This window comes from Cupressus sempervirens, chromosome 11, assembly GCF_028749045.1.
Source record: "Cupressus sempervirens isolate cs-2001-9-10 chromosome 11, ASM2874904v1, whole genome shotgun sequence".
Classification (NCBI taxonomy): Eukaryota; Viridiplantae; Streptophyta; class Pinopsida; order Cupressales; family Cupressaceae; genus Cupressus; species Cupressus sempervirens.
Genome location: NC_143128.1, coordinates 113,950,707 through 113,966,449, shown reverse-complemented (window position 1 = coordinate 113,966,449; position 15,743 = coordinate 113,950,707). Strand labels below are relative to the sequence as shown.

Below are 15,743 nucleotides of genomic sequence, written 5' to 3'. Positions count from 1 at the left end.
GAAGACTCCTATTGAGATTGTGAATGGAATTTATCCTAGAGGCACTACAAAGTTAAGGAACTTAAGTTGAGACAAAGTGCTAAAGCTGAGTAATTTGAATGACAGTAATTGAAAATATAAAGATAGAGCATGTAAGAGGAGAAGACATAAAACTTTTGAGGTTGGACATGAAGTGATGATACATTTGAAGAACAAATTTCCTATTGGAACATATAGTAAGCTGAAGATGAAGAAGTTTGGGCCTTCCAAGATCTTGAGGAAGTGTGACAGTGGAAATGCTTTTGAAGATAAATTACCTGAAGATATATATATTTCACCTATATTCAATATTTTAGACATCTATGAGTACTTTGAATCCGATGAAGAGATATTTGATAAATCTAATTATCCTAAGAAGAAGATAGATTGAAAGAATTTTGGATGCCAGAGTAAGCAAGAGCACTAGAGGAAAAGATCACAAAGAACACTTAGTGCAGTGGCAAAATAAACCAGTTGAAGACAATTCTTGGATATCTCAAGTTGAGTTGTAACTTTATGATTCCTCTCAGAACATCAGGGCTTCCTGATGTGGATATTAGTCTTTATTTAGTTCAAGTGTTTGATGCAAGAGAATCTTGGGTTCTTTGACAATCTTGCATCAACCAAAAATATTTCCCGCTTATTGTTCTTGTTTGCTGTTTGTGGAATGGCCTTTGCTGTTTGTGTTCTTTCTTTCTACGCAGTTGGTTACATGATGAGGACCCATCATGGATCACCCTCTTGTGTTCGTAGAACTTCATTTGATCTCGCCAAAGAGTTATCCTTTCTCTTTGCTTGTAGCATGTTCATTTCTTGGCATATCAAGTAACATGAGGTTATTTGCTTCTGTGAGGTTTTTATGACATCAAGGCTTTTTGCAGCCTTGAGGATCTCTTCTTAGATCACGTGTGGACCCATCTTTAATCCCATGGATGTTAATTTGCTTAATAATGTGGTCTCTGATTTTCCCTTTGGGGTAGGACCTATATTTTGTAATAATATCTATCAAGCCAATTTGTGGTCTTGGTGACTATATATTTGAGATGAATTAGAGAAAAGGTAATAAAAATTGGTAGAAAAAAGATAATGCAAATTTGGCTCTGCAAGCTTGATCTTTTAAGCTCATTGATTGTAATTTGAATGGATATGGCTGCAACCAAGTAGGCCTTATGTCTGACATGTGCAAGAATATTGTCTCATTATATTTGTATTGTAATCTATATATATGTTGTAGTTTCTTCCATATTTGTGTGGGCTTCCATGTGTATAATATAGCAGGGTGGCTGGTGAGTGATCCTTAGTTCATTTCTCCATCCTATCTTTCATCATGGATAGACTTCGACTCTACTAGGTGTAATCTCACTAGCAGCTCCACCCACCTTGTGCAAGCTTCTAAGGAATACACAAATGATTTTCACATCAATATCCTCTCCCGAATTCCATCATCTGGATGCAAACCAAAGATTGAACACCAATTGAAGGTAAGTTTTTTCATTGGTATACTATGCAAGACACCCTTACCATCGGCAAGAGGCTAGTTGCCCGTATTTGTTTGAGTCAAACAAGTGAACATCCACAACAACTTCCATTCAACTAAACTAATTCAACATGACAATAAATCTACTCCAAATGAAAGATTGAGGAAACGATACAATACCCCAAAGCAATAACAAGTAATTCATCACGAAGAACCAACAATGAATTATCAATTACTTTGACAAGCATTGTAGCAACAATTTGATCAACTCTTTCCCTCGGCTATCCTACACTACTCTAGCTTTCTATTCTCTCCTCCTAAACTAGTCTAATCTTTTAAACTCATCTAATATTTCCAATTTCTAAGCTCCTCTAATCTAATCTAATGAATTACAAATGAGAAGGCCTTAGCCTTTTATAGTATCTTCATGACAACAAAGGGCCAATATCGATTTAAGATCAAGGGCCAATATTTCTTCCCACAAACCCTAATTAGGGTTGCCAAATTTTCAGTCAATTACATGAAGGCACCAATTTATGGGCCAATAAGAAAATTACAATAATTTTGATAGCCAATGAGAAAATGGGGCACTTGGCACGATTTGATTGACTGTGCTTGAAACTGAAATTTTCTAACTAGAGGCAAATAACTGCCACCTATAAAATTCTTTGGTATACACATTTGCAATATCCCTCTAACATTAAAATCTAATATTAACTGACTAAGTATTTGATTAAATATATGTGTATACATATAAAATGAGATGACTAAATACTTATAAATAAACTAATATGTATTAGTTGAATTGTGAATAAATTTAAGAATATAACACATTTGATATTAATTGATAAAATAAATATTATTGTTAAATTTGTTAACACATAATTGGTTAAAGCTCATATATGAGCAAAGTACACTATTATAAATAAGCACTTTATATAACTACCAATTATACATAACTTAATTAACTAACTACTACACAATCATATATGTTACCTAACTAATGTTGGGTGATCATAAGTTGGGTAAACTAAACATCCAAACATTGCATATGGAAAGACTCGAAATGGGGTCACGACACCTCACACCCATATTAATAAGGATGGTCAAAGCAATCTTATGGAAAAAGGAGAAGAGAAATAACCTTAGAACAATCGCATCTAGTATACCGTCAACATTGAATATTGCGGATGACAGTAGGTCACATTGAAGGAAGTAAAAGAAAGGGTTAAAGTGACAGTCACTGTTATGAGATTCAAGAAGAGTTGGCAGATTAACAGATTTCCGGATCATTCATTGATAAACAGAGGAACAAATGTGTTCCTTATAAAGAATTACAAGGACGTTGTTTCTAAAAGAAACAACGTAGACTGAAGACGGAATTAGAAACAAAATTAGAGACAGGATAGGAAACATTCCTATCTGGACTGAAGAAAAAAGAGACGGGATAGGAAACATTCCTATCTAGACTGAAAGACGGACTACAGACAAGTAGTTGACTTTTATAGAAAGTATAAGATATTATCTTAATACCCTCCCTTAATGGTCAACGTACGGATGTCAGAACATTTTGTGATAATTGAGACCCTCCCTGGATCTACAGAATGCTGAAACCAAGAAGCTTTGCCAAAAGAGTGCTATGACTCAAAATAAGTTGCATTTACAAAACTTTGTTTTTGTGGAAAAAATGGTAAAACCCAGAATCTCACAAAACCTTGCGTATTACAGACAACTTGAAATGATTTTTGAGGAGAAAATCAACAAACCCGGAATCTCACGCAACCTTGCGTATTACAGACAACTTGAAATGATTTTTGAGGAGAAAATCAACAAACCCAGAATCTCATGCAACCTTGCGTATTACAGACAACTTGAAATGATTTTTGAGGAGAAAATCAACAAACCCATAAAAAAACAGAAACAAATTCAGAAGGCGAAAAATACAGCTTCGCCTTGATCAGGAAGCGGAGAAGTCGGACGCTACTTAACACCTAGAACAAGTTGATCGGTGTTTCGATATTCGATTGCGATGATGCGCTGCTTCCAAGTTCCATACCTGCGACCATTGAATTTGGAATTATGCTCGAGCAGAATATTTGTCAGAGATGCCATGGCACGTTTTTCAATGAAAATTGTGAAAATCTGTGAAGGCACGTTCTTCGAGGCAAAAATACGGAAGACCTAGAAGAATTAGAGAATGACCCAAAAGAGAGCTCGAAAAACCTAGAAGGAATCTATTGTCATTTTCTAGATCCGCTGGTTCGAAAATTGAGGCACAAAAATCGAGGCACCCAAAAAAACGAACAACCCAGTTGAGCTCTCAAAAAACCCACCAAGAATCTGCAAACAAAATATTTTTTCGAAGTCAAAAACTAGGGTTTCGAGCAGAATAAGAGTCGGTGGCTAGGGAGGTCGGATTTGCAGAAAAAAATGGCGGATTTGGATAAATGAACACCCGAAATGCTGGCAAAGATAGGCGAAAGGGCTGGATAGACAAAAACGACCCTTCAACAATGATTATAGCAGACGAAATACCAGTTTTTTCAAGCATTTTTTGGCTCCAAAAAAACGATTTGCAAAAAACGTGAGACGTTTTTGTTTGTAGAAAATGTGAGACATTTTTGTTTGCAGAAAACCAATGCGAGTTTCAGAACACGGGAGCAAATTGCAGATAATCGTCCACGATTTCCACGCGTTTTGTAGATGACGGGAGTTGCAGAAAAACGTGTTTGGAAGTCACAATTTTTAGGGCAGACTGGTCGAAATCTTAGACAAACAACCTCAGAAAAAAAAAACTAGTTGAAAGCTCAGGGTTTTTAGAAAGCAAGGATCACAAAATAATTTCGAAAATTGGCTCTGATACCATGTTACAAGATTCAAGAAGAGTTGGCAGATTAACGGATTTTCGGATCATTCATTGATAAACAGAGGAACAAATGTGTTCCTTATAAAGAATTACAAGGACATTGTTTCTAAAAGAAACAACGTAGACTGAAGACGGAATTAGAAACAAAACTAGAGACAGGATAGGAAACATTCCTATCTGGACTGAAGAAAAAAGAGACGGGATAGGAAACATTCCTATCTAGACTGAAGGATGGACTACAGACAAGTAGTTGACTATTATAGAAAGTATAAGATATTATCTTAATAATCACATCGCATATGCAGTTTGTGACCGAACCAAGTACATGTAGTCCTTGTATGAGGGGCAACCATTAATGGGAATATCACTCAACCAAGACAATCACCTCAATACCCTTAACGCTCAAGCACATGTGGGTATACCATGTTAGATGAGTATGCCATCAGTACAAGTTAGTTTGTAGGAAGGAAAGGGATCCCATATGCGAATTCAAGTTTGGAGGTTGGACCTCACCTAGTAAGGTGTGAACTTTGTTTGCTAATAATATTGATGATTTTAATTATCCTAAGTTATGAAATATGCATATATTAGATGTGTGAAATATAATAATTAAAGATAATTAATTGTTATTTATAGAAATAAAGGATATGTTTGGGATAACCAATTTCTTATATGAGGAATAATGGAAATTGAATAATATTGTGTTGATGTATGAGGTTAACACCATGGAGTAATGAGACTCGACGCATGGGGTATGTGAGATATTAATATCTCCATTTGATAACCATGGCGGAGAATCAATAGATAGCCTCTGTGTGATAGAATAATTCTGATGATGTCAACATATGCATATGTGATTGGCCTTGGATACAGGATGCCCGCCCAAGAAGAATCTTAAGGGGTGTGCTCCCGAGAAGATGGTGAGGTAGCTATGAGCTAGGAAGCTCGATCTGGAGACGTCCTTAAGATTGGGGTTAAATTAGAGGGTAGAATAATATAGTTAGTTTTGTTATTGTTGTGATTCTAACCATTATTTTGCAGGTATTACTTTTCCCAAACTAACCCGAAAAGTGGGGACATTACAACCTTCACAGTAAGATCCTTTTGCTTTAGGTTTTGTAACTTTCTAAACAAACTTGCTTAATAATCAAGGAGTAAGAACTTGGCCTTTAATTTGTTAACGGTTTAATCTCATGATTTGATTTTGTCTTTGCGTCTTCTTTTCTATTGTTTTGCAAATGTTCCCACTGTAAAAATGCATGGGCTTTCAACTTTGTACAAGCATACTCCACCTTCTTAGTATCATTAGTGCTCACATTGTCAAAGTGATTCTCCATCTCTCTGATCCAATCAAGCAATTCATTTGAATCTAACTTGTCATCATAATTAGGTGTATTGAAATGTGGTCTAGCATTAACCCTAGTTAGCGCTCTCAAAAATCTTTCTCCTTGGTCTAGTTTTGGTTGTCCTTCGCCTTCTTTAGTTGCTTCAACTCTTTCTTCTTCACCACTCACATCCTCTATATGCCGACCTCTTCTTTGGCCTGTTTCCACAACTTCTAGACTAGTTGCAATTCGTCAGAACATGTCAAATACTGTTGGATATGCAGCTTTCCTTCCTCCACCTCTGGAATGTCCTCATTATGCCATCTTAGATGAATCCTTTGCAATTGCTGGTCAGATCCTCACTCTGCCACCCTACATCAAATTGATTGAGGACTTTGTGAGCTCTAGAACAAGATCTCACCGCCTCAAGGAATACAGCTTCACTTTGATATCAAATGATGCAACCTTCCAAGGATAAGAGGGACCTCAAAGAAGGTAAGTCCAATCCTTGCAGCATGAGTCACACAACAGAAGCAATACAAAGAAATTGAGAGATTTCTAAGATCAACCTTCCAATTATTAGATCATCAAGTACAATGTATCTGTGACATGTAGTCTTACATTCTAGGCATATAGACCTTCTTTCACGAAACCTTTAAGAGTTTAACCTTTTATACTACCTATAGTTAATTGTTACACAATTCCTCTAACTACCAACTCTTCAACTGCCGCCCTAAGGATCAATTACAACAACTTATAAAGCCTTTGCAAGCATTAAGTTGATCTAAGAAAAGATTACGTTCCACAAGAATAGGAAAACATGTTACATTATAGGTCAAGATCTAAATCATAGAAATCTTGCACCAATAGGTAAAACACGATGAGCTAACCCAAAAGTAGGTTGTCCACGGTGTAGAATCATTGAGGGACAAGCCATGAAGCTTCATTGATAAGGGAAAACCTTTGTGATACCAGGAAACACAAAGTGGTTTTGAAACGTGAAGAATAGTGATGTCATGCTAGAAGTTCGAGATATCTCAAATGCGAAGTAACCAAGTGGAGGTAAAACATGATGCTACGGACACTCTGTGAGGTGTACAACTACAGATGATCCAAACTGAAGGAATGCTGAAAGAAACTAAATGAAAGACAAACTGAAAGAAACAGGAAATAAGACATTTTTGGTTGATGTGAGATGGCCAAGAACCCAATATGCTCCTGCATCAATATCCTCCTTTTCATTGTATGCCCATGGGTCTTTTGCAAAATCAAGAATGCATAATAGCATTTCTGAAGTTCCAACGATTGCTTAAAATTTTCATCTCTTTGCGCTCATTAGTTGAGGAGTAGATTAGGGTCCTAAATGCTCTCATGATCTAGTATTATAATCATTTGATATCTTATGTGGATGCAAATCACGTAGATGTTCAGAGGATCATGTCATCCATGTCTACACCTTGCGTTTGTATATGAAATGTTAAGTGGAGCTATGTGTGGGAATGTTGTAATGTTGTAATGACCCTCTCTATAAAGGCCACAGAAACCCTCAAACTGAACTTAGGAATTTTGTCAAACACTTGGCGTGTAACAGTAACAATATTCAGAATATGGTAATTTCAGATTTGATACTTTCAGAATATAATCACAGAATTACAATATATATAAAGCCATTGAACTATATTTCAATTACAATGCAATAAATTCTGAAATTATTTTTATTACCAATTCTGGACTGATTATTACAATGATTGTATGACAGCAAATTTACCCAAAAATTGACATATATTTCAGAATGCAAGAACCTGGTTTGAAGAACTATGGAAGAACACCACGTTTTGCTGCAGATCGTTGATGAAGACCTCCAACCGCACCCCCAAACTGTCCTTAATTTGCTGCTGCTGCCCAAACTAGCAGGGCCGTACCAGGCCGTACCTGTACGGCTGCTGAAATAAAATAATATTAGGGTTTTGGGACCCCCAAATGCAAGGAAAATGAGCGCCTAGGGTTAGGTAGTAACCCTGTAAAACCATAAAAAATAACTCCAAGGGGTTGAGGAGATATGAGCAATTATGTGGTTCCGAACCCTGCTTTGCCAATTCTGAAAATGCACTTATTCTGTCTTCAAACTCTTGTCAAATGCTTCTCCAATGATAGGGCAAATCTGAAATCCTTATTCCAACCAAAAACAAACCCTAACAACGAATTGTCAATAAGCTCCAATGAGATGGCTGAATACCAACTCCAATTATGCAACAATTCAGGTGATATTTCACACCCTCAAAGTCGCCAATTCAAGGGAGTGATTCGTTCCCAAAGATCGAATAATTTGCAGATCCAAAGTCCACAAATGTCTTCACAATGAAGAAGTAGAAGAGTTCTCCAATCCAAGCATGTCCAAAATGAGAGGCCCAACCCTCTATTTATTCACTTTTCTAAGAAGTTGCTAGAACTTCTAGAAACATCCTTTATAATTTCTCATTATAATGCACTTTTTTATAATAAAGTAATTTTATAAAATAAAAAGTGCAACTCAAATTAAAATTATAACATGTGGGCCCCAATATCACATAATGATAAAATATAACCTCTTAACACTTCTTCAAGAGCAAGATATGACTATCTGATCCGCAGAATTGACTCTCTTTCCACACCATTTGCCTACGAGAGTCTGGAATAGGCAAATCCATGATCAATGCCATGTCGAACTAAAGAGGGGACATTACAGTCCGCCCCTCCTGAAATTGCTTGGCCTCAAGCAATCTCAACGCCGAGTGCTGCAAAATAGCCTCCCCCTCCCAAGTAGCATCCTCAACAGGTAAATCTTTCCACTTAACCAAGTATTCTCTGATCACCCTTCTACGAAGCTGCTTTTCTCGGCTCTCCAGGATGGATTCTGGTACTAAAATCAATTTTCCCTCATCGTCTAAAGGAGGTAATACTGCAGAAGGCACCACATTCTGACCCAACGCCTTCTTGAGGCGTGACACATGAAACACATTGTGCACTCTGCTGTCTGCGGGAAGCTCCAACTCATAAGCCACTTCACCAACTCGCCTGATAATCCTGAATGGTCCATAATAGCGTGGCTTAAGTTTCTCTGCCCCACTCTTCTTAAGAGTAGATTGCCTGTATGGCTGCAACATGAGGTAAACCATATCATCTACCTCAAAACTACGCTCAGTTCGCTTCTGGTCTGCATACTGCTTCTGCTGGTTCTGAGCTCTTGCAATATTGTCTTTGAGGGTAGCAACTATATCCTTACTCTCCTGTAATAATTCACCTGCACTGGGTACCCGGCTGTCGCTCAACAATAAATCCAGGAAACTAGGTGCTTCATAACCGTAAAGTGCCATGAAGGGTGTCATCTGTATAGTCATATGATATGTAGTATTGTAACAATACTCGCAGAGATATATCCATCTGACCCAAGCTCGCTGCTGAGCTGCCACATAATTCCTTAAATACCCTTCCACCCATTTGTTCACAATTTCTGTCTGACCATCGGTTTGTGGGTGATAGCTAGTGCTGGGTGTAAGCTCCGTGCCACATAACCGGAATACCTCCTGCCAAAAGTGACTCATGAAACGGCTATCCCTATCACTCACAATGTTCTGAGGCAAGCCGTGCAATCTGAAAATCTCCCGAAAGAAAACCTCTGCCACCTGAGCTGCTGAATGTGTAGTGGTGATAGGAAAGAAATGAGCATATTTCGTTAATCTATCTACCACCACATAAATACAATCTCGTCCTTGTACCTTGGGCAAACCTGTGATAAAGTCCATGGAGATGCATTCCCACTTCCTGTCGGGAATCGGAAGTGGCTGTAGGAGCCCTGCCGGATAGCTGTGTTCTTGTTTGTTTTGCTGGCAAACATGACACTCTCGAACATACTGCAAAACATCAGCTTTCAGCCCCTTCCAAGTGAACCGCTCTCGAACCGACTTGTAAGTCTTGAAGTACCCGGGATGGCCTGCTGTCGGTGAGTCGTGAAGTGCTCTCATAATCAGTTGCTTAACCTTCGATCCTGGGACTAGGTAAATCCTGTTCTTGTAAATGATCAAATCATCTACAAGTGTGTATCTGGTATCAATCACTGTTCCCTCTACTATATCGGAGGCCCATGTATCCTTGGCATACTCTGCTATAATCAAGTGTCGCCAATCCTCTGATATCTGAACCATAAGAGTGAGGTGTGGCCTTCGAGATAGAGCATCTGCAACAACATTCTGAGTTCCCTTGACATATGAGATGTCAAAATCATATGCCTGCAACTTACTTACCCACTTTTGTTGGCGATCATTCAGGTCCTGCTGTCCCAAGAAATGCCTCAGACTGTTATGATCAGTTTTAATACAAAACTTGCTACCCACAAGATATTGTCTGAATTTGGCCAAAGCATGCATGATGGCCAACATCTCCTTATCATATATACTGAATGAACGCTCAGGGCCTCTGAGCTTCCTGCTCTCATAAGCTATGGGGTGCTTATTCTGCATAAGTACAACACCTACTCCCTCTCCAGATGCATCACATTGAAGCTCAAATGGCTTCGTGAAATCAGGTAATGCTAGAACTGGGCATGTAGTCATTATCTCCTTAAATCTCATAAAACAATCCTGTGCCTTCTGAGTCCACACAAATTCTCCTTTTTTCAGTAAATCTGTCATGGGAGCTGCATGTCGTGAGTAGCCACTGACAAGCCTGCGATAAAAACCACATAAACCAAGGAACCCCCTCAACTGTGTAAGGTTCTCTGGTGGAGGCCAATCAACAATAGCGCGAATCTTTTCAGGATCCATCCGCACTCCCTCTGCACTAATGATGTGTCCTAAATATAATAGCTCGGTCATCCCTAAGTCACATTTGGACTCCTTTGCATACAAGGACTCCTTCTGTAGAATGCTCAACACCGTCTCCAAATGCTCTAGATGCTCCTGCCATGATCGGCTATAGATCAAAATGTCATCAAAAAACACCAGCACGAATTTCCTCAACTGATGGTGGAAAACTCTGTTCATAGTTGACTGGAAAGTGGCAGGTGCATTGGTCAGGCCGAAAGGCATGACTACAAACTCAAAGTGCCCACAATGACATCTGAAAGCGGTTTTCTCAATATCCTGTTCACGGACTCTGATCTGGTGATATCCTGATCTCAAATCAATTTTCGTGAAATAACAGGCCCCATGCAATTCATCTATCAACTCATCAATGCGAGGAATAGGATACCTGTTCTTAATGGTTCTCTTATTTAATGCCCTGTAATAAATACACATCCGAAGCGTTCCATCCTTCTTTTTTACCAAAACAATAGAGGATGCAAAAGGTGACTTACTAGGTCGGATGTGCCCCATAGCTAGCAACTCCTCAATGGTCCTTTCGATCTCATCCTTGAGTCGCTTTGGATGTCGATATGGTGTGATCATGATAGGTTTAGCACCTTCCTCCAGTTCAATAATATGCTCAATACCTCTGTCCGGTGGCATGCCTGGTGGAATCTCACTGAATACCTTTTCGTACTTAATCCTCAACTTCTGAATATGAGGATGATATTCCACCTTATGTTGCTCCTCCTGTGTAGGTATCAAAGTACAAACTGCTGCCCACTCTATATCATTATGCCTAGTTAATCTCTCCAGCCGCCTAAATGAGATAGTCCTGATGTCTCCATTACGGATAGCCTTTAGCACATGATTCCTACCATTTATTTCGAATTGTATCTCCATATCTTCTAATCTCAGGGTAACCACCTTCAATGAATGTAGCCACTGCATCCCAAGTACTATGTCCATGTCACCCATGTTGACCACATGATAATCCGCCTTAAACTCATAGTTGTTCAAGCGCAAAGGTAAGTCTCGTACCATCCTGTCACAACGAAGAGTGTATCCATCAGCTACCTTGACTCTTAGTCCTTCGAACTCCTCAGTAATGAGTCCACGCTTCTCTACAAATCGTGCATCAATGAAATTATGCGTGGCACCTGTGTCCAACAATGTAATAACCTTCTGTCCAGCCAAGACTCCCCGAAGTCTGAAAGATCCCTCTCTCTGGATACTAGACAGTCGTGCTTCCTGTAAATGTAGCTCTGTTTCCTGCCTTTGCCCTGCACTGTCTATCTCCTGCTCTCCCTCTGCTTCATCAGGATCCTCATCATGATGTTCTGAACCATCTGAATCTGAGCCTTCGTAATAAGCCCACATTGCCCGGTTGGCCTTCCCTTTTGGCCTCATAGGACAGTCATGGCCGTACTCATACGGGCCTTTGCAATAGAAGCATAGCTTCTTCCTACGCAAGTCATTAAGTGTCTCCTTGTCCAGCCTCTTACTTTCTTCCTTAGGTAGCTGTGCCTCTCTATGAAAGGGTTTCCTGTCCTTATCTTTTCCTGAAGGGAAACTCTTTGCCTGAAATTTATTTTTAGAAGCTGAAGAGGAATCCATGTCACGAGCTTTCTTAATGGCTTCCTGCAAAGTGGGAGGGTTGAGAGCTTTAATCCACCCTCTCAACGGATCAACTAACCCATCCATAAATAAAACCAATAGCCTTCGTTCAGATACATCTGTTACTAACACTGCAAGTTTCTGAAACTCTGAAATGTATGTTTCCAATGATCCCCACTGTTTAAGCTGGGCTAATTCCTTGAAATGGAGTTCTGGATCTTTCTTATCAAAACGTTCAATCAGTCTCTCCGTAAACTCCACATATGAGGTAATGTGTGCATGACCCATAGTGATCATACCATGATGCCACCATTCGTGTGCTAACCCATCCAGGTGAATTGCTGCATACTTAATAGCTTCTTCCTCAAACATAGGGTTCAATTGAAAGTATGTGTCAAGCTTTTGAACCCAAGCTCTTGTTGTAGACTTCCCCGAGCCATCATAATATGGTAACTGTAGTTTTCCTACTTTCTTTCGTAGCTCATAGTTCTGAGTCCTGTCTTGTCCACGGGGCATATGCTTCATCCGCACATCCATATACTCCCTAAAGGTGATTGCACCTGTAAAATCTGGTCCTCCTGCTTCCCAATCTCTCCTCAGTTGATCCTGTATGTCAGTGATCTGGGGTTCTGGTATCGGCTGCTTTGGAGCTCTAGGAAGGAACGTAGGAATCATAGGCCTCGAACTCACTGTCCTAGCTTGCTGGGGGGCATGACCGAAATTGTTACCAATTTGTTCGCCTCCATTATGTCTCTCATCCTGATTATTCCCATTCTGATTGTGACCATTCTGATTATTTCCTCCACCTATGTTAGCGTTCAACCCCATTTGTCGAGCCATCATCTGCATCATAAGCTCCATTCTCTGATTCTGTTCTTGTGCTCTTTGTTCGGCTAATCGCTGTCCCTGTGCCAGGGTGTCTAATAACTGTAAAAATCTTTCCTCTTGCGGATCTGGACCGGCATTCCCGCCTCTATCCATATTGTAGTCGTAGTCTTGATCAAAAAATACCTCCCCTGTGTCTGTATGACTGGATTCTATGTCCACCTGGATAGATGAGCTAGACTGTTCGCTCTGCAGGTCAGAAATCCTATCTTGTCTTGCTTTGGTATTGCGGAAATTATAAGGCCTTTGTCGCATGCTCTGATTTTAGTGTTTTGACATTTCGTCAAACACTTCCCCTCCTATCCAGCTGTTCCAAATTCCCTATAAGACCTCCACAGGATGGCAGGACTTATAGCTCTGATACCACGTTAGTAACCGTTGTACCAAAAGCCCGGACTGTTAGTAAACGGCACCTCCCCGCGTTAAGGGGGCAACCCCAGGATAGCCTCGCTGGCGAGGACCCCGGACACGTGGTAGCGACAAACCGCACGGACAGACCTACGTCACCTTCCGTTAGGGGCCCACTCTGGGGACATCACAGCCCACCACACTCCGCGGGTCTCGACCTCGAGACCTCCGGCTCTGATACCACTGTAATGACCCTCTCTATAAAGGCCACAGAAACCCTCAAACTAAACTTAGGAATTTTGTCAAACACTTGGCGTGTAACAGTAACAATATTCAGAATATGGTAATTTCAGATTTGATACTTTCAGAATATAATCACAAAATTACAATATATATAAAGCCATTGAACTATATTTCAATTACAATGCAATAAATTCTGAAATTATTTTTATTACCAATTCTGGACTGATTATTACAATGATTGTATGACAGCAAATTTACCCAAAAATTGACATATATTTCAGAATGCAAGAACTTGGTTTGAAGAACTATGGAAGAACACCACGTTTTGCTGCAGATCGTTGATGAAGACCTCCAACCGCACCCCCAAACTGTCCTTAATTTGCTGCTGCTGCCCAAACTAGCAGGGTCGTACCAGGCCGTACCTGTACGGCTGCTGAAATAAAATAATATTAGGGTTTTGGGACCCCCAAATGCAAGGAAAATGGGCGCCTAGGGTTAGGTAGTAACCCTGTAAAACCATAAAAAATAACTCCAAGGGGTTGAGGAGATATGAGCAATTATGTGGTTCCGAACCCTGCTTTGCCAATTCTGAAAATGCACTTATTCTGTCTTCAAACTCTTGTCAAATGCTTCTCCAATGATAGGGCAAATCTGAAATCCTTATTCCAACCAAAAACAAACCCTAACAACGAATTCTCAATAAGCTCCAATGAGATGGCTGAATACCAACTCCAATTATGCAACAATTCAGGTGATATTTCACACCCTCAAAGTCGCCAATCCAAGGGAGTGATTCGTTCCCAAAGATCGAATAATTTGCAGATCCAAAGTCCACAAATGTCTTCACAATGAAGAAGTAGAAGAGTTCTCCAATCCAAACATGTCCAAAATGAGAGGCCCAGCCCTCTATTTATTCACTTTTCTAAGAAGTTGCTAGAACTTCTAGAAACATCCTTTATAATTTCTCATTATAATGCACTTTTTTATAATAAAGTAATTTTATAAAATAAAAAGTGCAACTCAAATTAAAATTATAACATGTGGGCCCCAATATCACATAATGATAAAATATAACCTCTTAACACTTCTTCAAGAGCAAGATATGACTATCTGATCCGCAGAATTGACTCTCTTTCCACACCATTTGCCTACGAGAGTCTGGAATAGGCAAATCCATGATCAATGCCATGTCGAACTAAAGAGGGGACATTACAAATGTTGTTACCTTTGAATGCACACAAGGTTTTGTAGGTATCAACTTAATATGAGGTCTTTCATGCAACTGGTTAGTCTTTGGCCTAGTAACAAATTTTGGATTTAAACATTAAACACGCATTTGGTATAGCTACAATTGGTTTACTGCTTTTGTCATTCACGGTAAAAGGCATGTTGAGGATACTTCTAGGAATTAGTTGAAAATGAGCCTACCCACTCATAATTATATGTCTATTCATGCTAAATTGTAATCATAAGCCCCACCCATCAACTATGTTGACACTCCTTGGTCTTTTGTGTTGGCCAAAGCTTTTACGAATTGTGGCAGTATCATGAGTTGAGTGTTTGTTCTCTAATTTGTGAAAAGATTAATCACCACTCCACCTTGGTGAGAGGATAAGTTGCCTTTTCTCCCTTCTAGAGGTTGATATATTGGAACACATTTTTTTTAGGTGTCCCGCCTACTTGAAGATTTGCAAGAGAAAACTATTTGCTTGCATATTGATTCAATCTGTTTTCATGGTTAGCTTTTTCCCTGAGTGGGCATAAGTAAGTCAATGTCTGTGAGAATAAATCAGTTTATAGGAGAAAGCTCTAGGAAGAGATTATCCTTGAAAAGAAAAACAAAGGAAGTAGTGCAACACCAATACAAGTGGTCAAGAAACCAGTACAAGCCATGGGTGGTGAACAAAATCCACAAAGACATAAAGTAGAGCTTCTTAGTTCTCTACCCTAGTAAAAGATTTAACTTCAGCATCAAGTTTTGTAGGAGATTCCAAGGATCACCAAAGAGATTATCCCTTTCTTAGCATATTTCATTGGTATAAGGTACTATATGCCCCTGGGATGCTATAGCTATCCACATGGACAGTGATAGATCTGAGATTAGTGATGTGATGATCTCCTCCATGTGCATCTTTTGTGGTATT

General features: G+C 39.4%; 1 protein-coding gene across 4 annotated transcripts in view; it reads left to right on the top strand.

Annotated features, from left to right (window-relative positions):
• The window catches only part of LOC149528490 (uncharacterized), a 244,672-nt gene that overhangs the window by 22,657 nt on the left and 206,272 nt on the right, over positions 1-15,743 (top strand). The window lies entirely within an intron of this gene.